At 44.9% G+C, this 23295-nt stretch overlaps 1 protein-coding gene across 2 annotated transcripts in view; it reads right to left on the reverse strand.

The window, feature by feature from the left end:
• SGPP2 (sphingosine-1-phosphate phosphatase 2) overlaps positions 1 to 23295 on the reverse strand; it is a 110265-nt gene that overhangs the window by 32729 nt on the left and 54241 nt on the right. The window contains exon 1 of one of the 2 annotated variants that reach the window (XM_047872415.1): positions 7990 to 8040. The exons of the other annotated variant lie outside the window; for it this stretch is intronic. The gene's annotated coding sequence lies outside the window, so the exon portion shown is untranslated. Of the gene's footprint in view, positions 1 to 7989; positions 8041 to 23295 lie in introns of those variants that run through there. 2 annotated transcript variants of the gene reach the window in all.

The raw sequence follows: 23295 nt of genomic DNA on the forward strand, positions 1-23295 counted from the left end.
TATTATCTATGAATAATATGCTTTGAAAGAAAGCAAAGCGAGCACTATAAAACATTTAGAATATAAAAGGAGGTGCTACCATGCTAAGTTTAGGAAGCCGGACACAAAAGACCACATATTGCCTGGTTCCATTTATATGAAATATCCAGAACAGGCAGATCCATAAAGTCGGACAATAGATTAGTGATTGCCTAGGGCTTGGAGGCCAGATGTCTACAATCGAGGTGTCAGGGGACTACAGGGTTCTAGGGCAGAGCCCTTTTTTGCCTCTTCCCGTTTCTGGTGGCTGGAGGGCCTCCTAGGCTTGTGGCCACATCCCTGCAGTTTCTGCCCCCGTGGTCACTTGTCTCTTCCCCTTCCCTCTGTCTCCTGCCCTTCTGCCCATCTCAACTCTCCCTCTGCCTTTTTCTTACGAGGGTACTGGCCACTGGATTGAAGGCCCACTCAGACATCCAGGAGGGTCTCCTCATCTCAAGATCCTTAGCTGACTTCATCTGCCATCCTTCTTTTTCTAAAAAAGATAGTGTTCACAGGTCCCGCGTATTAGGATGTAGATGTGTCTTTTTGACGATGACCATCTAATCCACTCTATTCAGCAAATAGTGAGTGCAAGTGAATGACCACGCATTGCGCTGGTTTCAGGATGACCAGGGAGAACAACGCAGACAAGGTCTTTGTCCTCATGGAGCACATGAATGGAAACATGAGCAAAAAGTATGCGTAGCTTCTTTGCATTTTATTGGTTCAATAAAACAACATCATCATGCTAACAACAACAACAAAAAGGTGCGCTGGATCTTATAGAATCAAAAAGTCTAAAATATTAAAAACATTACTGTAGATATGAGCATCACATGTCATTAGGGAATAACGAAATCAAACAATGACATATCATTACATATTTATCAGAATGGCCCAAATCTATTTTTTTAAATATGAAATTTATTGTCAAACTGGTTTCCATACAACACCCAGTGCTCATCCCAAAAGGTGCCCTCCTCAATGCCCATCACCTACCCTCCCCACCCTCCCACCCCCCATCAACCCTCAGTTTGTTCTCAGTTTTTAAGAGTCTCTTATGCTTTGGCTCTCTCCCTCTCTGACCTCTTTTTTTTTTTTCCCTTCCCCTCCCCCACGGTCTTCTGTTAAGTTTCTCAGGATCCACATAAGAGTGAAAAATATGGTCTCTGTCTTTCTCTGTAGGGCTTATTTCACTTAGCATCACACTCTCCAGTTCCATCCACGTTGCTACAAAGGGCCATATTTCGTTCTTTCTCATTGCCACGTAGTACTCTATTGTGTATATAAACCACAATTTCTTTATCCATTTATCAGTTGATGGACATTTAGGCTCTTTCCACAATTTGGCTATTGTTGAAAGTGTTGCTATGAACATTGGGGTACAAGTGCCCCTAGGCATCAGCACTCCTGTATCCCTTGGGTAAATTCCTAGCAGTGCTATTGCTGGGTCATAAGGTAGGTCTACTTTTAACTTTTTGAGGAACCTCCGCACTGTTTTCCAGAGCGGCTGCACCAGTTTGCATTCCCACCAACGGTGCAAGAGGGTTTCCGTTCCTCCACATCCTCTCCAGCATCTATAGTCTCCTGGTTTGTTCATTGTAGCCACTCTGACTGGCGTGAGGTGATATCTGAGTGCGGTTTCGATTTGTATCTCCCTGATGAGGAGCGACGTGGAGCATCTTTTCATGTGCCTGTTGGCCAGAATGGCCCAAATCGAAAACGCTGACAACACTAAATGCTGGTGAGGATGTGGGGCAACAGGAACTCTCATTCATCACTGATGACAACGCCAGATGGCACAGCCACTTTGGGAGTCAGTTTGGTGGTTTCTGACAAAACGGAACATTCTCTGACCCTAAGATTCAGCACTCGTGCTCCTTGGTATTTAACCCAAATGAATTGGGTGCATTGAACCTGTACACAAGTGTTTGTAGCAGCTTTATTCCTAAGTGCCCTTTATTCAGATGTGACCAAGATGTCCTTCAGCAGGTGAACGGGTAAATGAACTGTGGTACGTCCAGACAAAGGCGTGTTGCTCAGCGCTAAGAGAAGGGAGCTTTCAAGCCATGAGAAGACATGGAAGAACCTTAAATCCCTACTACTAAGTGAAAAAAAAAATCTGAAAAGGTAACATGCTAGATGCTTCCATCTATAGAATATTCTGGAAAAGGTAAAACTGTGAAGAAGTAAAAAATCACAGGTTGCCAGACATTGGAGGGGAGGAAGGATAGGTGGAACACTGGAAAACTACTGCGTATGATACTATAATGGTGGAGACATGTCATTACACATTTGTCCAAACCCATTGAATGTACGACACCAAGAGTGAACTGTAAACTGTGGACTTTGGGTGATTATCATGTGTCAGTTAGGGTCATCAGTTTTCACGAATGTACCGCTCTAGTGTGGGATGTTCATAATGGGGAGGCTGTGCTTGGTTGAGGGCAAGGGAGTATATGGGAAGTCTCCATACTTTTCCTTCGGTTTTGCTACGAGCCTAAAACCGCTCTAAAAAATAAAGTCTATTAAAAAGAGTACTATGGCAGAAGAGAACCATTTCTCCATTTAGTTTGCAGTTAAAGAGTATAATGATTAACTTGACATGGCTTGCCCTAAATGGAGGGCTTCACTCTGTATTGTTGAAGGGCCCTCCTACCTAAAGGGACCAAATTAAGTTCCATCATCCATCACATTCCTGTGGACTGAGGCCCCAAAGGCCTATGTGTAAAGGAAAAATCCATGAGAGGAGGCAAGGCAGGAAGCAATTATAGCTCATTAACGCTTTAGCAAACTGTCTGGGTCCCTTGCACGGTGCTGGGGCCCTGTAGCATTTTGTGATGAGGAATTAGCCTATTTGCTTACTTCTGTCCTGATTACAAGATAAAGGAAATATACAGGTGGGGGAAAACAATCCAGTTCTCTGGATAGTCTACTGTCGATCCCAAGAAGACAAAAGGCTTTTCTAGTAAATCAATTCTGTCAACACAAAACATGTCTTACCAGCATGGAAGGACTTCTAAGTTGGGGTCTGTTCTTAACATCTGGGCCCATCAGGCGCAGTCACAGAAAACAGTGCGTGTTCTCTTAGTGCGGTAGCCCTGTCTAGCTATTACAATCCCAACGGACACCTTCACTGTCTTAACACATCTCACATTAACAATACTTTACTCTTCACGTTAGTATAAATGAAACCTGGCTAGTTTTGAAAATAGAGGATCCTTGAAAGAACATTATTACTAGTACAGCAGCTACTCGTTCTTTTTTATACACTGAGATCGCCTGGTGCCCCCCCCCATTTGTCCTCCCCCCTCCAACCCAAAGCATCCCCATTCTCATGGCGTAAAGGCTCCACTGTTGTTATAATAAAAGCTAAGTCCTCTGTATGACACAGGGAGCAACAAGAGTCTGTTTTCAAATTACACCCCCAACCCCCATCCACACACATATTTTGATAAATGTTAACGTCTGTCTTCCAGCTATCCTCTACCATGGGGGAATGACACTAACAAAAGTATGTCCCTCAGGTCTCAAAATGGAAACATTTTGAGTCATTGGGATTTATAGCCTACCCATGGGTTTATTTTTTTAAAAGTCAGGAATTAGTTATATCATTCCTTAACCGCTGGCGATTCGAACACTAAGATGTAATCCAAAGACCATAGCTGCTCCACCAGTACATACCCATCTTGTTTCTTAGTCCAACCAAAGGAAGCGCGTTCCCCTTCTCCTCAGGTTACTGATGTGATGATTTGGATAAAGACAGACCGGATACCCAACCGTTCCACTCCTATCATGTACCCACGAGAACTGAAAACATAGGTCCTCGCAGAAACGTGCACGTGAATGGTCTTAGGGTCGTCCTTCACAATAGCCAAGAAGTTTAAACAACCCAAACATCCATCCACTGCTGAATGGATAAACAAAATGTAGATCAGTACGCTAGAATATTATTTGTCCATAAAAAAATAATGAGATACAGATACAGACCGTATACATGGATGAACCCCGAAAACAGTATGCTGCGTAGCCAGATAAGGACAAATATTGTATGATTCCATTTATATGAAATGTGCAGAACAGGCAAATCCATAGAGACAGAGAGTAGATCAGCGGTTGTCTGGGGCTGGAGGGGAGGGGAATGGGGATAGGAGCTTTCCAACGGGCTGAATTTAGATGGTGGTAATGAATACATGAATACACGAAAAACCATTGAATCATACTCTTCAAAAAGGCGACTATTATGATATGTGACTGTCATCACAGTTTAAAGAGAGAGAGAGAGAGACACTGGACATCGAAATACGTCCCCAAACACCTCTTCCTTGTGTCCCTGAAGTCCTTTGTTGCAAAGTGTTATTGACAACACCTTCCAGTATTGATTCCAGATAAGCAGCTATGGGGGCTACAAATAGTCTTTGCTTCAGGAGCTCGGCCCAGCTCTGCCCCAATCCGGTTCTGCAGGGCACTGAGTGGGGGACCGCCCATGGCACAGAGAAAGCTGCTGAAAATCCACCTACTCCAAACCGGGACCAGGGGACTCATGCTAGAGCAATTTTTAGCTGTGGAGAATGTTCAGATCAACACTTTTACAAAGAGATGGGGCTGTGTTCTTGTTTACTTGGTACACCGTCCTCTCTTCTCCCTGGAAGACAGGGCTCTGTGGCATCAGGGAGTGAATTAAAAGCAGTCCTTTGTTATGGTTACTTCAGAACATTCTAGAGGCCACTGCCTAACAGCCAGTGTGAAAAGTTGTTTTCAGTTGGTGAATGTTTTCTCATGCTTATGGCATTACTTTATTTTCTTTACTTTTTAAAATTCTGAGCCCATTCCAGTGTGTGTCGTGTACTTGTGTGTGTTTGTGTGGGTGGGGTGGTGGTGAGTCACTCAGAGAAGCAACTGTAATTTCAAACTAATAAGATTTCATTCCATGCCTGAAGCACCAAAACAAAGAAATTACAGAGCAAACACCATAAATCACAGAAGACTGTCAGAAAACTGGTCTTTGCATATTCAAAGTCCCGTAGAAATGCAGATATAATAGCTAAAGCACAAACGACAGGTGAGAAAAATAAAATAAGTTACAGTATTTGCCGTTCTAATGCTCCATTTTTGCAAGCTCAGAGCTGTTTCTGACCTTTCTGAAGGCAAACACTAAGGGTACAGAGATTAGTAATTCAGTCACAGATGTATGAACATCTTTGGGAAAGTCACTCCAAACCAACTAAGCCTCCTTTTCGTTATTAGAAAGGAGTTGGGTAAAATGATAACCTAATATTCGTGTAGAGAATTCTTTGGAGTATATTTTCATAGACATTATTTAATGTTCGTATCATTCTGATTTTACGAATGAGGAAACTGAGGTTTAGAGAAGGTGAGTGTCTCGCTAAAGAGAACACCATCAGTGCCGCGGAACTGGACTTGAATTTTGTTTTCTGATTGCAAATCCTATGGTCTTTCCACCATGCTCCAACAGCTAGCATCTGACGAATAATATGTTCAAACAGTCTCTTTCCTTAAGGAACCCAAAATCCATGATCCTAACCCATTACATCCATATAGCACTCAATAGAGGTCACTTGACTGCCCTTCAGACTGAGGGATTAAGATGTCACAGCCGCTGAGAAAATTTCCAAATGCTTATCTGTACCATTTCACCAATGAACTGTGCAGCAGAAGGCTGAGACCAGTGTCCTTTACTCGCCACTGGACAGATGTCACATCCAAAATGGTACCCACTGCGGGAATGGGTGTCTTCAATACTAATGATTACAGAGCATGTACAAAAGTTAAAATCATGTATAAGCCTACCCTCCTTCAACCAATCAACCAACCATGAAAATCTGGAAACAACCCTCAATAGCCATGACAGACCGCCAGTTAAAATAAATTATGCAACAGTTCAAAAAGCCTTATGAAATATACTGTTAAATTAAAAAAAAAAAAAGCCACAGGCTGCAAGAGTATATATCGACCCCATTTGTATTTTTAAAAAATGTATTTACATATAAATGCATGTAGGCACATGGGAAATCGTGGATGACAGAATCACTAGGGGGTAGCACTGAGGTCTGGGGTGGCCACTGTGTGTACTGTTCGAGTTTTTCACACAAAAACAAACAACAAGGGGTGCCTGGGTGGCTGAGCATCCAACGCTTGATTTTGGCTCAGGTCATGATCCTAGAGTCATGAGATCAAGCCTCGCATCAGGGCTCCGTGCTGAGTATGGAGCCTGCTTGAGATTCTCTCTTTCTCCGTCCCCACTCTGCCCCTCTCCCCTGTTCCTGTTCCCTCTCTAAACAACGACAACAACAATTTGCTTCAGAGAAGAGTGTAACCATTGCAAAGAACGTTCCTTTTCATGACCCTTCTCTCTCACATTTTTAAGTGTTTTCATTGTTAGTCCTGCTGACCACAGGAAAATAAATGGTAAGATAATACCGAAAGATCAAAACCATTATTTTTATAGACCCCCCCAAAAGCAAAAAGGCAGTAGATGTTAGTCACTCACTAAGTTCAACTTGCTTATCTGATTCAAGCCACAGACTGTTCCCATCTCCAAGTATGTGCTAAAAAGCTGTGTAACACAGCCAGCCAGGCTAGGCTACAGCAAAAAAAAAAAAAAAAAAAAAGTCTCAGAATTTAAGCTGGAAGGAAAGTCCATCTCTAGTCTTGGCTGACTATTAACCTAAGACTCTTCTGTTTTTGCCTGCATAGAAAACGGTAAAATCTGCAACGGGACTTTTTCACGGGTTAGAAACCCAACACATTCAGGAAAATCACCCCAAGCCATCTGAGCCAAGAGCCCAGGAGCTGATTCTTTGCCAATGAGCTTCACCAATCAGCCAACCATCATCCTTGGTCTTTATGGGGCAACAACAGCCTACATGACTGGCTTTTTAGTACTTTCAAGATTAGCATGGCTTTAACCGGAACATGTCTGGACCTCTGCAGGGACCCTTTCTGTGGCCCTCGTACCCAGCTGGGCTTGGGGTCCCCTTCATGCTCCCAGATCAGTCTGCCCAGCTCTCATGAACACTTTGCAAACTACGGTCAGTCACAAACCTCCGTCTGGATTCTTCCATACCCATGGATAACCCATGCGATTATCTCTTTCATACTGGTCTTCAAGTGGGCTTTCTCTCTTCTAGTAAAACATTTGTGAAATCATGACCTGATTCGTGGCTGTATTTTACAACCTAATTAAAACCAAGTTGTACATATTTAAAAAATAGAAACTCACCCCACCTACTAAGCACTCTGGAAATCACAGTTACACAATTAAGCGGCTATCGATCTCCACTCATTTTCATATGATTACCTCTAATCTGGGCTATATGCTTGTCTTATCCCCTGGCTGCAGCAAAAAGCCTGGGTCCTAAATGAATGCATACATGCGGTATGATGCAAACAGGCAGTAAGCATGCACATATCCCTCACTATCCAAATTCTTGTGTTCTGAAATCGGAAGCTGAAGACATTTAGGTAAATGTTTGGGTGAATTTCTTGCCATTAAACCTCATGTCACCTGTCATCTGGAACTCAGGAACCAAACAGATTGGAGCAATCATAACTGTTGTTGTTCAACCTTGCTACCTGGACGTGGCCTCAAATGTATTCCTTTTTCATGTTCACAACTCATGCCGCTCTCTTGGTTCCCCCTCAATAGAAGTGAGCTCACCTTTTTATGGGGCACCAGCCACATCGTCGTCATGTTGGTAAAAGTCGGTAAAAGCTAAGGGGATATGCCTGTATTCGGGGTCTAGTCACCAGCCTGCTTCCAAAGTGGACACTGGGATTCCTTCCTTGGCCTGGATAGCACAGACTACATGTTAAGAAGTGATTCTACCCTTAGTGTGTTCAGGGAACCATCAAGGCTGAGAATGGAAAGCTGATAGCCAATGGAAATTCCATCCCCACTTTCCGGAAGCAAGATCCCACCAACAGCAGATGGGGTGATGTGCTCAATACCTCACAGAGCCCACTGATATCTTCAGCATCTTAGACAAGGCCGGAGCTCACTTGAAAGGTAAAGACAAAGGATTATCATCTTGACCCCTTGTGCTGATGTCACAATGCTCAGAAAGGGAGAGAGCTGTGGCAATGACAACTCCTTTAAGATTGTCAGCAATGCCATCTACAGACTGAGGGGTTGGCCCTCCTGGCTGAGGTTCTCCATGATGACCTTGGCAATGTGGAGGAACCTAAGACCATGGTCCATGCCATCACTGTTCACAGATCATGATGGTTCCATGGTGGTCACGGATGAGAATGGCAAGCTGTGGTGTAATGTCCATGGCCCTTTTTCCTGAATCTCTAGTCCTGCCAAGGCTGCGTGCAAGGTCATCCCTGAGCTGAATGAGCAGCTCACTAGCCTGGCCTCGGGAGTGGTACCATTTCTAATATTAGCTTCCAAAATGAGCTGTCATTTTTCCCCAGGGCTCTCGTCTTTAGCAACAGCAAGCTAGAGCTTTTCAGCATAGTGCATTAATAATAAGCTGCTGCTGGCTTTACCTAAATCCTCGCTTGCTTAGATCTACGTCGGCTTGGGAGCCATTTAGATGTTAAAAATCAACATTGCTAACAGCAGCCTATATATGGCGCCTATGATAAAGCAAATAAGGGATATGCTCTGGCCGTAATTCAGGAGAACAGTAGTTTCTACCTTCAAAGGACACTGGCAAATCACTCTCTTATTTTTCTCCATAAATATAAGAAGGGGACACCAGTAGGTTATATTTAGTGATCAGTTTTTGATCTTCCAATTTTCCCAAGATGTTTTTGTGTACCTACCCTAATTCCTGGTGATTGTTTTCAAAACTTAATTCACTTCACCTAGGCCAATTTCTGTGTTTCATCCGTGTTTTACAAACGTTCCCACAATTCGATCACTCATGTTCTAGGAGTGGGCCCAGCAAATGGGAAAACTTAGGAGAGTGACACAATGAATATCTGCCCAGACCCTTCTTAAAACCCTGGCCATTGGCCACCTAGGTAACTTGTGTTTCACCATAAAGCATCTGTCTTAAAAACTGGTGGTCATCAAAACAAATGTTCTTTCGTGTCCCCTTTCAGCTCCACCAAACCCCAAACATTTACTAGAACAAAAACAGCCACGTAGACGAATGTACTTGTGTTTCTGTGATGTGTGTCAGAATTTCCTGAAGGAAAAATATTCAATTGGAAAAAGCAATTAAAATGGGATTTGATTGGGATTAAAATGGGATTCGGGCTCAGTAGATCTGGAAATCTCTCTAGCTCCGGAGAGTGTAGCCTTGAACTACTCTAAGAGAATGTGATCACACTGCCCTTGCCTGTCCTTCTATGGCAGTATCTGTGGAGGAGGAAGTCTCTGGAGGCGGTGAGGTCGGGGAGGCCATCACGCTGACCTGACAGACCCTGAGCCTGATTTTAGGCTAAGGGTCTTTCAGGACACCACAGGCTCTCCTTCCACAGTTGGTCGGAATTGGGTCATTTTATGTTGGCTTCCTGTAAAGAGATGGCTCTTGCAGGTTCAGGAGAGCGGGTCACCCAAGGAGTCTGTCAGTCTACATTCTTACACAACTCAGAAAAGATCGGAATGGTGGTCGCTCGAGGGAAACACAAAAGATTTTCTTTCGGGAAGGATTAAAGACTCCAAGGAGTCAAGCCACACAACCTCATCCATCCAAATTCTGAGTACAGTCAACCGCATCTCAGTGGCTTGCCTTTCACAGGACCAGTTGACCGCACCGCACAGAAAGAAATATGGCTTCTGGTGTAGGCACATGTAATGCCACTGTAACTCCAAGGGATTACAACCATCTTTAATCAGGAAAGCGGTCGTAAGGGAGGATTTGTGCTAATGGTCCTTGTTGGAGGGAATACAAGGGTTAGGGGCCTTCTGCTTGACTGGATTTGGTTCCCGTCGCGTATGTCCAAATCTTCCCCTTTCTCTTACTTGGCAAGAAATTTAACACTGAGCTAACTGGTGATAGGAACGGTGGGCGGTAGTCCCAGACCTTCAGGCCTGGCTGTTCTCTGTAGCGCGGGCCACATTGCCTCATGCTCAAACGACTGCGCGTTCGTGGGAGAAGCAGTGTTTCATCACGAGGTGCTTTCTTGTGCTACAGTCCCTGAGCAAACAAAATTACCAGTTAAAAGGCTGGGAAGGAAATGGAGGGCTAAGGAAATGCATAAGAATAAAAATTCAATATGCAAGCTAACAAAATTATGGAAGCCATAATCATAGGATGTAAGGAAGAAAATTCACTTACGACAATGCAGATGACGTCAGTTTTTGGTGAGGGCGCCCTGGCTACGTATCTATCTACTCAATGTATCGGGGGAGTAGCCAAACATCTATTTCCAATTTTCAGTTTGACATCCCTGGCCGTGCTATCAACACTGGCCAAGGGCGATTTCATACTCATTTTTGAACAACTATCAACATGATAGCCAGCTCCGTGTGCCAAGTCAGTTTGGGGTCTACAGACCCAAGCATCCAATCTCCATAATACCCTCCATCGGCTATGTGTTTATCAATACCCTTATATGCTCCTCACCTCCCCCCACCTTTCTGGTTATACTTCTCTTCCCTCCAAACTGAAAAGAGGCATTCTCATGAAAATTAGGACCCACACGGTCATTTTTCTACTTTCTACTGCTCCCCTCCCCCACCATCACCAGCCCTGGGAACAGCAACTACACATCCATTTGTAAATGTAATGGCTCCTGGTCTAAGATTTAACCTCTCTCCCGGGAAATGTCTAAACGTTGGACAGTCTTCTGTACAGGAGAGAGTACCCAAGCTTGACATTCAGGTAGAGGCTCTCATACCAAAGGCGTGAAACCAGTCAGCCAGACTGGTTCAGTTCCACCTGCTGGTGATACCTTTCTGCCAACCAAAGGGTTCAGACATACTCTGAGCCAGCCCAGCGTGAGACCTTAACATTCTAAGTTCTAACCTGGGGCACCGGAATTCCTGATCCTTTAGCCTCTCTGCCAAGAGACTTCTGGTTCTAGTAAGCTCTATGGAAGGGCTTGTTTGGCTTAAATATAATGACACCAACTTTTAGAGCTCAACCAAAAAAAAAACAAAAACAAAAACAAAAAACCTGCAACTCACCACTTCCCGAAACGAACATATTCTAAGAACTAAGATGATACTGCATTTGACAAGGGGGTGTAGACATGTAAATATTCTCTAGCCCATCATCTCTGAAAAGCAAGTTTCCTCTTCATTTTGGCTACAGTGATGTCTTTCTTCTGAAAACACGGTCTGCTTTTCGTCTGGCGCCCCATCTCTGCTGTTTTCCTCTACATCTCTGGCGGGAGGGTTTCACTGCAAGGTTTCTCCCAGGCGGAGAAGAATGGGCTCTCCTCCCCTGGAGTTAGAGGACTCTCCTGAAGGGCCGGTCTTTGAGTAGGAAGGGCCAGGAATCCCAGAGGGTCCCCTGCCTGACGCCTGCTCTCTGCAGGAGGCAAAGGAAGGAGTCTGGAGGAAGACAGGCGACATGGAGAGAGGAGAGCAGGGCGCCACTGATTGTCCAGTTGGCCAGTGAGTGATTAACTCTATTAGGAGGGGCTGTTGATCACGCAGTCAGCAGCCCCCAAATGGGCCTGTGACCGGGGCTATAACCTCCCCGTGACCCTTTGTAATGAGAGAGGCTTGACTTGAGCCTTGCCGGTGTCTGCTTTCTGGGCCAACAGGCACATCCCTGAACCCTTTTCTCTTACTGCCACATGCAGGAAGGCGGAGGCCCGTACGGTGGTGAGCAAAGCCTATCTTTGTACAAAACTACCGTTCAACAAAATGTCTTACGGATTTGAATCGCAGCACAAGTGTTTTCAGGCTGCTTGGGAACACCGGTTTCCAAACGAATACAGAAATCAATCAGAAAGACCGCTAAGGTTGCAACATTCTAGATTTGCCATGAACCCATTTACACGTGAGTTGCAAATGACCATCAAGTCCACCCTGTGCCCAAATGCCACCTTCTGAGAAAGGCCTTCCCTCCTTCCCTAACACAGTTACCTCTCCACACACCTTTCCTTTTCCTCCGTAGAATTTCACGCTGCCTGCATTTAGACTATGCATTTCTGTTTTATTGGCCCTATCCTCACCTGGAACGGATGCCCTACCCTGTTTGCGACCCAGAGTCTGGAACGGTGCCTGGTGTAGTTTGCAATCTTTGCCCTCCCCACCCGTGTCAGCCTAAAAGTCTCTGCCAGCTTCTCACTCCGCCTCCTCAGTCTTCAAGCCTTAACTTAAATGAAACAGCCCAAAGCACTCTTTCTTGACCACCTTCTTTCAAGTAGGTCCCTGCTTTCACCGCGGTTGTGCCCCAAACGATACCAACAGTCTTCAATTACTGCATCGTTTTACTTAATACTGTTTTGGGGCGCCTGGGTGGCGCAGTCGGTTAAGCGTCCGACTTCAGCCAGGTCACGATCTCGCGGTCCGGGAGTTCGAGCCCCGCGTCGGGCTCTGGGCTGATGGCTCGGAGCCTGGAGCCTGTTTCCGATTCTGCATCTCCCTCTCTCTCTGCCCCTCCCCCGTTCATGCTCTGTCTCTCTCTGTCGCAAAAATAAATAAAAAACGTTGAAAAAAAAATTAAAAAAAAAATACTGTCTGTTTTGCCTACTCCTGAATCCCAGGAAAGCAGGCTGGGGTCGGTCTTGGTCATTGCTTATTCCCCAGCACTTAGCCTATAAGTATCATCAGATGTTGGTTAAATGAATGGCTAAATTTTAAGCTGTTGCTCAGCAATGACAAGGTAAGAAAGGAGACCTGACACTCTCGTTAGAAAGCAAATAAAAATCCAGTTTCGGGTTCAAATATTTATCAGTTCAGAAACGAACGGGATTGTTACTTTCACACCGAAAAAACCTTGATGGACTCTCAACCAAGTTTGCGCCCTGACTTTCCATCAGGGACACTGGGGAGCCATCGCAGATGGGGGGAAATTCCATTTTAAAAAGATCTCTAAAGGGGCGCCTGGGTGGCGCAGTCGGTTAAGCGTCCGACTTCAGCCAGGTCACGATCTCGCGGTTCGTGAGTTCGAGCCCCGCGTCGGGCTCTGGGCTGATGGCTCCGAGCCTGGAGCCTGTTTCCGATTCTGTGTCTCCCTCTCTCTCTGCCCCTCCCCCGTTCATGCTCTGTCTCTCTCTGTCCCAAAAATAAATAAACGTTGAAAAAAAAATTAAAAATAAAAAAATAAAAAAATAAAAAGATCTCTAGGGTGCTATCTTAGTATTTTGTGGATTTTTCTAGCGTATCTGGAGCACCCTGAACAGTTAATTACTTCTTTACAGGACTGTCCCCTGTAGGGGGGCCAGCCCTTAAATCATCTTTGTAGAAACAGCCTTTATTCATTTTACCCAAAGATTTGAGTGGCTCTGAGGCGGTACCTTCAAGGGCCAATAAGGAACCATCTGGTAGGGAATGAAGATACAAGGTCTAGGCTGTCGTTTTTGTTTTTGTTTTTAGATAATGCCAGTGTTGAGTCTCAGAGGAGGCAGGGGAGGTGGCATCATGACAGGCAGTGGCGATAAGAGGAAAAAAGAAGAAAGCGGAGCACGATACGCCTCAAATGCATAGCCAGGGGTGGGAGCGTGGGTCGTCAGGAGTTCTGTGATTCCAGAGAATGGACAGGAGGAAGGGCTAAGGGTCGAGACTGAGGCAGAAATCCAGTTGTAAAAGACCTTACGGGTAGTTTTACGGTGCTTGGATGTTAGCATGCTTTAAAGAGTAGTGTGCTATCCTACTGCATGAGATAGGTCACCCAAACACTGTGGGCAGGACGCGTTCGAGGGTCCTAAGAATGGCTGTAAGGAGATTAATTAGAAGGTTAATGTGATAGTGCCAGATAAAGATGACGAAGGCTGGAACTGAGGGAATGCTGCCAGAGATGTGGGAAACAGGAAGTTACAAGTGCAGGGTATAGAATAAAAATCTCTACTGGATGAATAAATGGATAATCCGTGGCTCCCAGGAGAATGGCTGTGCCCACTGCTTTAGAAAATGTATCAAAGTCTCAGGGACACCTGGGTGGCTCAGGGGGGTGAAGTGTCCAACTTGGACTCAAGTTATGATCTCACAGTTCGTGGGTTGGAGCCCCGCATCCAGCTCTGTGCCGACAGCTCAGAGCCTGCTTGGATCCTGTGTGTGTCTCTCTCTGCCCCTCCCCCACTCACACTCTGTCTCTTTCTCTCAAAAACACACATTGAAAGACATAGAAAATGCATCAATCTGAGAAGTGAAAACCTAGTGGACACGAACTGTTTTAAGATGCTTGTGTTTATTTTTGTAGCTTTTCTGTTTCACAGCTCCCTATGTTAAGGGAGATCATTTAGATGTTTTGATTTAGAAGTCCTGCTTTTTAGGGGCACCTAAGTGGCTCAGTCGGTTAAGTGTCCAACTCTTGGTTTCGGCTCAGGTCATGATCTCACGTTCGTGAGTTCGAGCCCCGCCGCGCTGGGCTCCATGCTGAGAGTACAGAGCCTGCCTGGCCTTCTGTCTCTCACCCTCTCTCTTTCCCTCTCTCTCAAAGGTAAATAAATATTTAAAAAAAAAAAAAGTCTTGCTTTTCGGATCTAGCAACCTCATGAAAAAAATAAGAGTCAATAAGTCACTTACATTGGTAAATAATTTAGGGTTTATAGCTTGTATCAGTACTCTAGGAGGTAATTGAGAATCTTATGTAACATACTAGGTAATGTCTTCTTCAATACTATGTAACTTCTAGGATCAATTACTGGAGTGAACAAAAGATTGTATGACTGGGGCACCTGGGTGGCTCATTCCGTTAAGCGTCCGACTTCAGCTCAGGTCACGATCTCACAACTAGTAAGTTCGAGCCCTGTGTTGGGCTCTGTGCTGACAGCTCAGAGCCTGGAGCCTGCTTCAGATTCTGTGTCTCCCTCTCTCTCTGCCCCTCTGCCACTCGCACTCTCTCTCTCTCTCTCAAAAAAATGGATAAGCAAGCATGAAAAAAAATTAAAAAGAAATTGTATGACTGATTACTACCGACCTGATCATGCATCTGGTGAGATCAAGGTCCCTGAATTAACCAGTATATAAAGTAAAACACACAGTTGATGTCGTTAATCAATGGCCTACATGTCCTAATAGAATGAATAGTTTTTCCATATATTATTTTAAAGTGATACAGCACTTTTTAAAATCCATGTTCTTTGTGAACTATTTATTCAATTAGAAACAGTAATAAGACAAGGTAATAGGCTATCTGTGCCCCCCCCCCCCACTCCCCTGAGAAGGAGGTACTAAACAGAAGGTTCTCAACGGTTCTCATGAATGCTGGGAAAGCCAGCTCTAAAATATATAAAAGGGGAGAATATACACAAATAGCATAATATTTGGTTGTGGAAGATGCTTTTGTAGCTACATTTATATAAAGAGTTGATCCTTGAGCAGCCTGGAGGTTGGGACCCAGTGGAAAATGTGCAACTTAAAAAAAAAATTTTTTTTTTTAAGTAAACTCTTAACTCACATGGGGCTCAAACTCGCAACCCTGAGATCAAGAGTCACATGCTTTACTGATGGAGCCAGCAAGGTGTCCCTCATGGGTAACTTTGAACTGCCCCTAAACTTAACTACTAAGAGCCCACTGTTGACTACAACCCTTACCGATAACATAAACAGTCAAGTAACACATATTTGGTACGTTATGTGTATTATATGCTGTATCCTTACCTTTAAGTTGAGCTAAAGATAACACTACGAAAATCCCAAGAGAAAATACATTTACAGTGTTGTGCTGTATTTATCAAAAAAAAAAAAAATCCACAAATAAGTGAATGTGCATGGTTCAAACCCATGTTGTTCAAAAGTCAACTGTCTCTATTACAACCTCATCAGTTATATCTAATGCTTGTGATTTGATGCTATAAAGTGAGGGACCCACTTCGTGTTCCAGCAGCAGTATTTAGGTCTCTACCTGGTTTCCTCATCTAGTCCCAAGTGTAGGCTAAATACTAACCCTTAAACAAAATGACTCCCCCTCCTCATTTTTTGTTGTTGTTGTTATTTATTTGTTGTCTTGGTTAAAGGAAAAATTCAAACGCCTTCCTGGAAGGTCTTCTGCGATACAGAAGATTGTATGTTGCATAAGGGGGAGTAAACACAAACTAAAATTTGCCACAAAATGATATTTGAAAGGGAATGATAGGGTAGTCACATAAAGGTATTCTCGGGTGGAATTCGCTATTGTCTCTATCAAACAAATCCCAAATCTGGATATAGGAAAGGCTAGGCTTTATTTGAAAGAATTATTTGCAAGAGGGGAAAGGCCTCTAGCAATAGAGTAACCCCTCTGATCCAGAGTTCTGCAAGTGTTCTAAGACTAGCCAGAGAAGGGCTTTTCTGTAATAGGGAGGAATGAAAATGTTCCCTGGGTATGGGGAGGTGGACAGGACAGTGGATCAGAGATGTTGACCCTGAGCTCAGTTTATTCTCAGGAGGGCCCTTTTGGGGGGGGGGGTTGTTTGGGGTAAATGTGGGTCAAAGTTCAAGGGCCTGGGGATGGAGAGAAGTTTCAAGCTTGGTCAAGCCAGGTATTGTGCAGATTGGCCAGGGGAGACAGAGTTCAAAGAATCTACCAGACAAAAATGGGAACTGGAAGGTTGAGTGTGGCCATACTCTTGGCTTAGAAGTCAAAGAAAGAGAAGAAGAACTTGGGCACTTTATCTAACCAGGTTTTGATTTGTAGGAGAAAGTGCTTTGGTGAAAGTACCACGAGATCAGCTCTGACATTGCCAAAATGCTTCAAGGCCCTCAAACCACCATCTTAGGTTAAGGGCAAGCCGAAGAAAACTGCTAGAAGCTGTCTGAGAAGCTGACGTTAGGCGAAATCAGAATTCGGGTCACCGTGCAAACAGATGCAAACTTTCCTTTAAAAGAAAAAAAAAATGGGGGCGCCTGGGTGGCGCAGTCGGTTAAGCGTCCGACTTCAGCCAGGTCACGATCTCGCGGTCCGTGAGTTCGAGCCCCGCGTCGGGCTCTGGGCTGATGGCTCAGAGCCTGGAGACTGTTTCCAATTCTGTGTCTCCCTCTCTCTCTGCCCCTCCCCCGTTCATGCTCTGTCTCTCTCTGTCCCAAAATAAATAAACATTGAAAAAAAAAAAAAAAGAAAAAAAGAAAAAAAAATGACCCAGTCTTTACCAAACATTTAAATGTCTGTAAATCTAAAGCCTGCTTACATTTATCCAGTATACGTTATAGTGACTCATTATATGACTGTTCTTCTTGGAACTTTCCTAAAGGGCTGCATTTGCCCATCCACAAATATTCTACATCGACCACCTACAGCCTAACCTGCCGGGTGCATTCCAAAGACTCTCCCTTTCCTCCCTAGAGGCCCTTTATTTTAGGCTGGACACAGTATGACGGCCTAAGCAAGCAGCCGGATTGAGAAGGATTAGTAACGTCACATCCTTAGTTTTGTCATAGCAAATACAGGTATTAAATATCTTACCAAAATGATGTTAGATTAAGATAGGAATAGGGGCGCCTGGGTGGCGCAGTCGGTTAAGCGTCCGACTTCAGCCAGGTCACGATCTCGCGGTCCGTGAGTTCGAGCCCCGCGTCGGGCTCTGGGCTGATGGCTCAGAGCCTGGAGCCTGTTTCCGATTCTGTGTCTCCCTCTCTCTCTGCCCCTCTCCCGTTCATGCTCTGTCTCTCTCTGTCCCAAAAATAAATAAACGTTGAAAAAAAAATTGAAAAAAAAAAAAAAAAGATAGGAATACATTTTCCGGGATGGGGGGAAAGGAATTCTATCTGGATGTGCTATGCCACCTGTGGAGTTGCAGGCTTCTTTATTTTTAATATTATTTTTAGAAACAATGAAGGACTCATGGAACTTATGTGTGGAACCTACTAACATGTTTCTGACATATTTTATTTTTTATATTTATTTTTAATTTTTATCTATTTCTTTTAGAGAGCACGCGCGAGCAGAGGAGGAGCAGAGGGAAAGAGAACCTTAAGCAGGGTCCACACCCACCCCCATCTGCCATCATGTTTTAGACACAGAAATGTTACCGTGTCTGCTTACGACCAGCTGTTTTCATGGCAGCTGTGAAATGCTGGCATGAGACCAATTACACTGGAGAACCGTCTATCTCATGGTTCTTCAGAGGCGCGCACATCTTCATCATCTTGTACTTTCTTCCCCCCCCGGCTCTGCAGGGGCTCACCTCGGAGTAGTTTATGAACGAGGTGTTGGTAGCAATAACTAACGCATTGTGTTTAAGGTTACAAGATCCGCAGACCAAAAACTACAGGTAGAGACTTCGGCCTGATATGTCTGCAAGAACACAAGATTCAGATGCTTTCAGAGAGGCCTTCAAAACATTACCATTCTTGTCTTCCACTTCGTATCAACGTCTGGTGTTTAAATGCACATGACCTCAGCGTCTCGCGTCGCCAAGGCTGGGAAATGTCCAAAGTGTCGCCCAAAGAGTATTTGCCATTGGGTTTTGATTTGGGTATCCGTTCACCTTGGCTTTTCCAGGATAATCTCAATCACCAAGATTTCTGTGCCGTTTTCCAAGGATATTTTCTGAACCAGGATCCATCTCGTGAATGGCTCTTCATATTTTAATCTTAAAGGTGACACCCTAAAAAGGCTCTAGATGGTTTTATACTCTTTTATAGATTTTCCTTAAACTATTCTTTATGAAGGTATAAAATTATACAAAATATCCATACGAGAGCTAGATAACAGATTAGCACACCTTAAACACCCTTTGAGGTTACTGAGATGGTTTTAAATAAAGACAAGCACCCGGTTTCCCGAAACTCAGACTTTGGACAGTTTTAGTTATTTAGTCCATTCAGTGTTAAACATACCCTTTTAGTTGTCCCCAGGGAAAATAGTCAAACATTCTTGGTAGATTAGTATTTTTTTTTTTAAGCATAAAATCCAGTCTTCTATGTTGCTTTCTACAGTACAAATTTAGGTTTTCATTTCTGAATCCAGCCCCCACTAGGCAAGAGCCTCAAAGAACATTCAGCTTCTTTGGAATGCTTACCCAAGTGAATGAGCCCCATCTTTTTTTTTTTTAATGAATTCTAATTAAACATCCACACTATGATCCTTGTTGGCTAGAGAAAAATGGAGACTTTCCGTCTGTCCCATTGTGTCCATTCTTTCTAGCTAAATGTTTTCCCCAATTATGTAGACAAACGCTGAAAATTGCTCAACCTTGATTTATTTCAGGAAGCTGTCATTTAAGAAGCCCTGATGGGGGCGTGGTCAGGCTGGGCTGGGCTCACTTCCCACCGGCAACCCAGATACCGGTGTGTCATCAATTGTAGTGTTCGTATTAAACCCAGAGTTTCATTTTCTCCTTTGACTGAACCTTCTGTTATGGCCTCATAAAAGAAATCAGCTCCCTTATTTCCCTCATTTAGCTTTTATTTGTGTAGCAGTGTTCGTTTAAAAAGAAGCGAGTTTACTGCTTCTCATAACTTGCTAATTTCCAAGTTCGTTTTTGGAAAAACCTCCAGGATGTCATTTCCCAGCCTCTAAAGTCAAACTGCTATGTATTTGAAAAACATTTTCAAGTTGAACAAAACATTTTTCCCTTCTGATTTCAGTGCCTGTGAATGCCAGAAGAAATTTAATTTTAAAAGGAACAAAAAAACGAACATCTTTTTCTAGTTAAATCTGAGCATATGCAGTACAATGAATTTATATGTGTACACACACACACACACACACACACACACACACACACACACACACACACACACGGAAGCTCAGAGGAAGACTCGTGGGCTTGATGTTTGCCATTGCACTTGGGCCCGAACTAGGAGGAGTGCTGAATCCTCAGTGCTTCCATCTGCCCCCCTGGCTTGAATTTGCAAGGCCAAATGATTCCTAGCAACTCAGACTTGGGGAGGGTCAACTATCTCCTTAAGGACACTTTTCACAGGGAACCACTGTTGCTCTTTATGGTGGACACCAAGAAAAAGTGACATGAGCCAACCCAGTCAAGGTATGGGGTGGTGGGGGGGGGGCAGGGGGTTGGGTCATTCCAGGGAAATTTTATAGGGCCAGATGCATTGTTGAAGTCAGAACATATGATTAAAGACTGCATATCCTCAAAGACATCACCATCAATATTTGTATAGTTGTAAAACTCTTAAAATAAGACGGGCCCTATGGTCAATTGGTTCAACTCCGTATTTCATAGATGGTCAAACTGAGAACCCGAAAGAAATGTCATTTGGGTGGTTATTAGTAAGCTCTGGACTATGATTGGTTGCACATCTCTGAGTCCGTTCTGGCCTTGCCATGCCCCCTAGGAAGGCTTCCACTCCTACCACTGAAACATACATTGTGTTAAATAGAGAGGGAACAAAGTAGACTTGAATTAAAATTCAAGTCTCCTAACTCTTAAGGTTCCCTTCCCCCCCCCCTTATTTTTTAAATGTTTATTTTTGAGAGAGAGAGAGAGAGAGAGAGAGAGAGAGACAGAGCCTGAGCAAGGGAAGGGCAGAGAGAGAGGGAGACACAGAGTCAGAAGCAGGCTCTGGGCTCTGAGCTGTGAGCACAGAGCCCGATGTGGGTCTCGAACCCACGAACTCCAATATCATGACCTGAGCCAAAGTTGGATGCTTAACCAACTGAGTGACCGACGCACCCCAAACACTTTGGTTCTTCGATTCTTTGATTCAGTTATTCCTTTTAGGCTAAAAGATTCATGAGTCATCTTGACCCTACTTCCCTCTTTTTCTTACGCATTCACGCATGACCTTGGGAGTCCTGTTTAACCTCCTACCACACCATTTATCACAAGGCAGCATAAAAACCGTATACGGTGATCCAATGTTGTGTAGACAGGCCAGGAAATAGATGGAAAAGGCGAACTACCCTCAAATCAATAAATGAGGTAGAATTTAGGGAACTTTTTCTTACTTTCTTGGTTTTTGTATTAATGTGGTTCACTACTTATCAAGTGAAAAATAAAATTAATCGAGCACATTTAAGATGCAAAAAAGCCGGAGTACATTGAACGTAATTCATGAACAGTGGTTCCTGGCCAGGATTCTGGGATCAGACAGTCCTAGGTTGAAATCCTGTGTTTCCTATTGCCTACGTCAGCTTGGCTGACCTTCTCAAGCTGCTTCCCTGCCCTTGAGATGAGAATAATAATAGCGCCTATACTGCACTCAGTGATGTTTGTAAAGTCCACTGCTTCCTGTCTAGGAGTCAGGACTCCATAAATGATGGCTATGGCTGCACTTACAGTTATCATGGTCTTGAAAGCTGGCACAGAGGCCACGCTCACCTGAAGAATCCTCAGGCTGTGCCCGCGTAGCCACACGTGGCCTTGCACTTTTGAATTCTAGGATGTTGTTTGCTCTTAAGCAGTCACACTGTGGCTCCTTGAAAGTGGTATATTCACTGGCCTCACAGAGGAAGTAAGCGCACGTGAGCTGGACCCAGCCCGGCAAGGGCAGTGCTGGAGCTGGGGCTCGGACACCAGCAGGTGGACTGGACACGGGGGCTGGTACCCCGGGAGTCGGTCGAGCCGGCAAGCCTCAGTTTCCCAGATTAACCCTTAGATGACCGAGGCCCAACTCCAAGCAGGCCTAGTGCCTCCCGGCTACCGTGCGTGCCCACTGAGGCCACCAGAGCAAAAGGCTTGACTAGTGTTGGTGGCAGCGGGGCCTCTGACTAAAGAGGCCTCCCCTGCTGTCTGCCCTGGGGAGAAGAGGCCACAAAAGGCTTCTCTGGGGAAGCCACCCCTCCCCCACCCCTGTGCTGCACTGGTAAAAGGACAGGGAGGAGGACAGATGACAGCCATTTGGTTAGTAAGACTGGGTTTGTCTAGTAGTTCTCCAGCTTCCAGAAAATTCCAGAGGCCTAAATAAAGGACCTCTCGAGCTGTGAACTGGCAGAGCACTTAACTGCTCAAGGCCTTTTCTTCTCCATTCGCAGCTCAGGGGACACTTCCGGATCCTCAAAAGCTACAAGAGACCTACTGAGGAAGTCAGGTTCTTCGTCCTCCTGTGGCAGGACCGGGTGGGCCGGGATGCAGGGCGGAGGTAGGCTCCCAGTGACCAGAAACCTGGGAAGCAAAGGCCCAGAGACTAGAAAAATGCCTTCCCCAGGAGGTCTCAGGCAAGGACAGTCCCCTTCAGGTCAAATCGCCACCTCCTAATGACACAAAGGCCTACTCTTTTCCTCGCTCCTCCTTTTCTACTGGGCTGCTTTGCCAAATAGAAGGAGGTGGAGTGGAGCAGGGGCCTAGGCATGGCAGGGTTAGCAGGCGGCCATCTTCAGGCATCCAGCCCTGAGACAAAGGTACCAAAGCCCTTCTCCACCGTCCAGGCTCCTGCCCCCCGGGCACGTGTAACAAGTCTGGGGCACACAGCTTGACGAGTGAGGGTTACTCACAGGGACCACAGGACAGAGAAGTGAGGGACAAGTGTTTGGGAAATCCATGAAGTAGCCTTTGTGCATAGAGGGCTCTTGCACAACAAGAATGAGAATTGGAATGAGACAACTCACTCCAATGAGTTGGAATGAAACATTCCAACTTCACAGGCCACGCACATTTCTGAGGAATTAGATGGCGGGGAGGGGGGGGGTAAAGTGCAGCCATTTTAAGCTAGATGAGAAGAACCCATGGGCGCTGGGTGACAGAATCAGGTGTGATCACTCCCTATGCTACTCGCTGGTTGCCGTCCCCCTAGGTAAGTCCCTTAACGCTTGGGCCTCACTTTTGCCCCCTGTGAAATGGGGTTCTCGAATGTAAAGCATTTGGCATGGAAGGGAGGCTTAGTAAAGCAGACCCATTCAAGCATGCAGCTTTGCAAATGGAATCGATTGGTAGGAAAAAAATACTAGACTTGTGAAGATATTATTTGAAAATTTTATCTAAAAGACCCCCCCTCTCCCCCACCCCCATGGTCTATTGATTACCTCATTGTCTTTTGTTTTACAAGTGAATGGGAGGGAATCTGGGACAAAGTCCAGTCCAGAAGGGTGGTTTGTAAAGACCCACAGGGACTGAGCGCCCCAGCCCCTCCCAACCCCCCAACCGCCCTCCCCCTGTCTGTCCGATGGCTGCGGACAGTGGGGGACAGTGGGCCACCACAGCCGCCATCCCCCACAGTGGATTCAGAGAAACTGAATGCCTTACCCTCCTCCCTGCCTGGCTGCTGCCTGTTTCCTGGTCTGGATAGGACTTCGCAAATGTTACCTTTTTTTTTTTTTTTTTTTTTTACCATGAGACTTAAAAGGCTACCATAAACCCAAA

Source organism: Prionailurus viverrinus, chromosome C1 (genome assembly GCF_022837055.1).
Source record: "Prionailurus viverrinus isolate Anna chromosome C1, UM_Priviv_1.0, whole genome shotgun sequence".
NCBI classification, from domain to species: domain Eukaryota; kingdom Metazoa; phylum Chordata; class Mammalia; order Carnivora; family Felidae; genus Prionailurus; species Prionailurus viverrinus.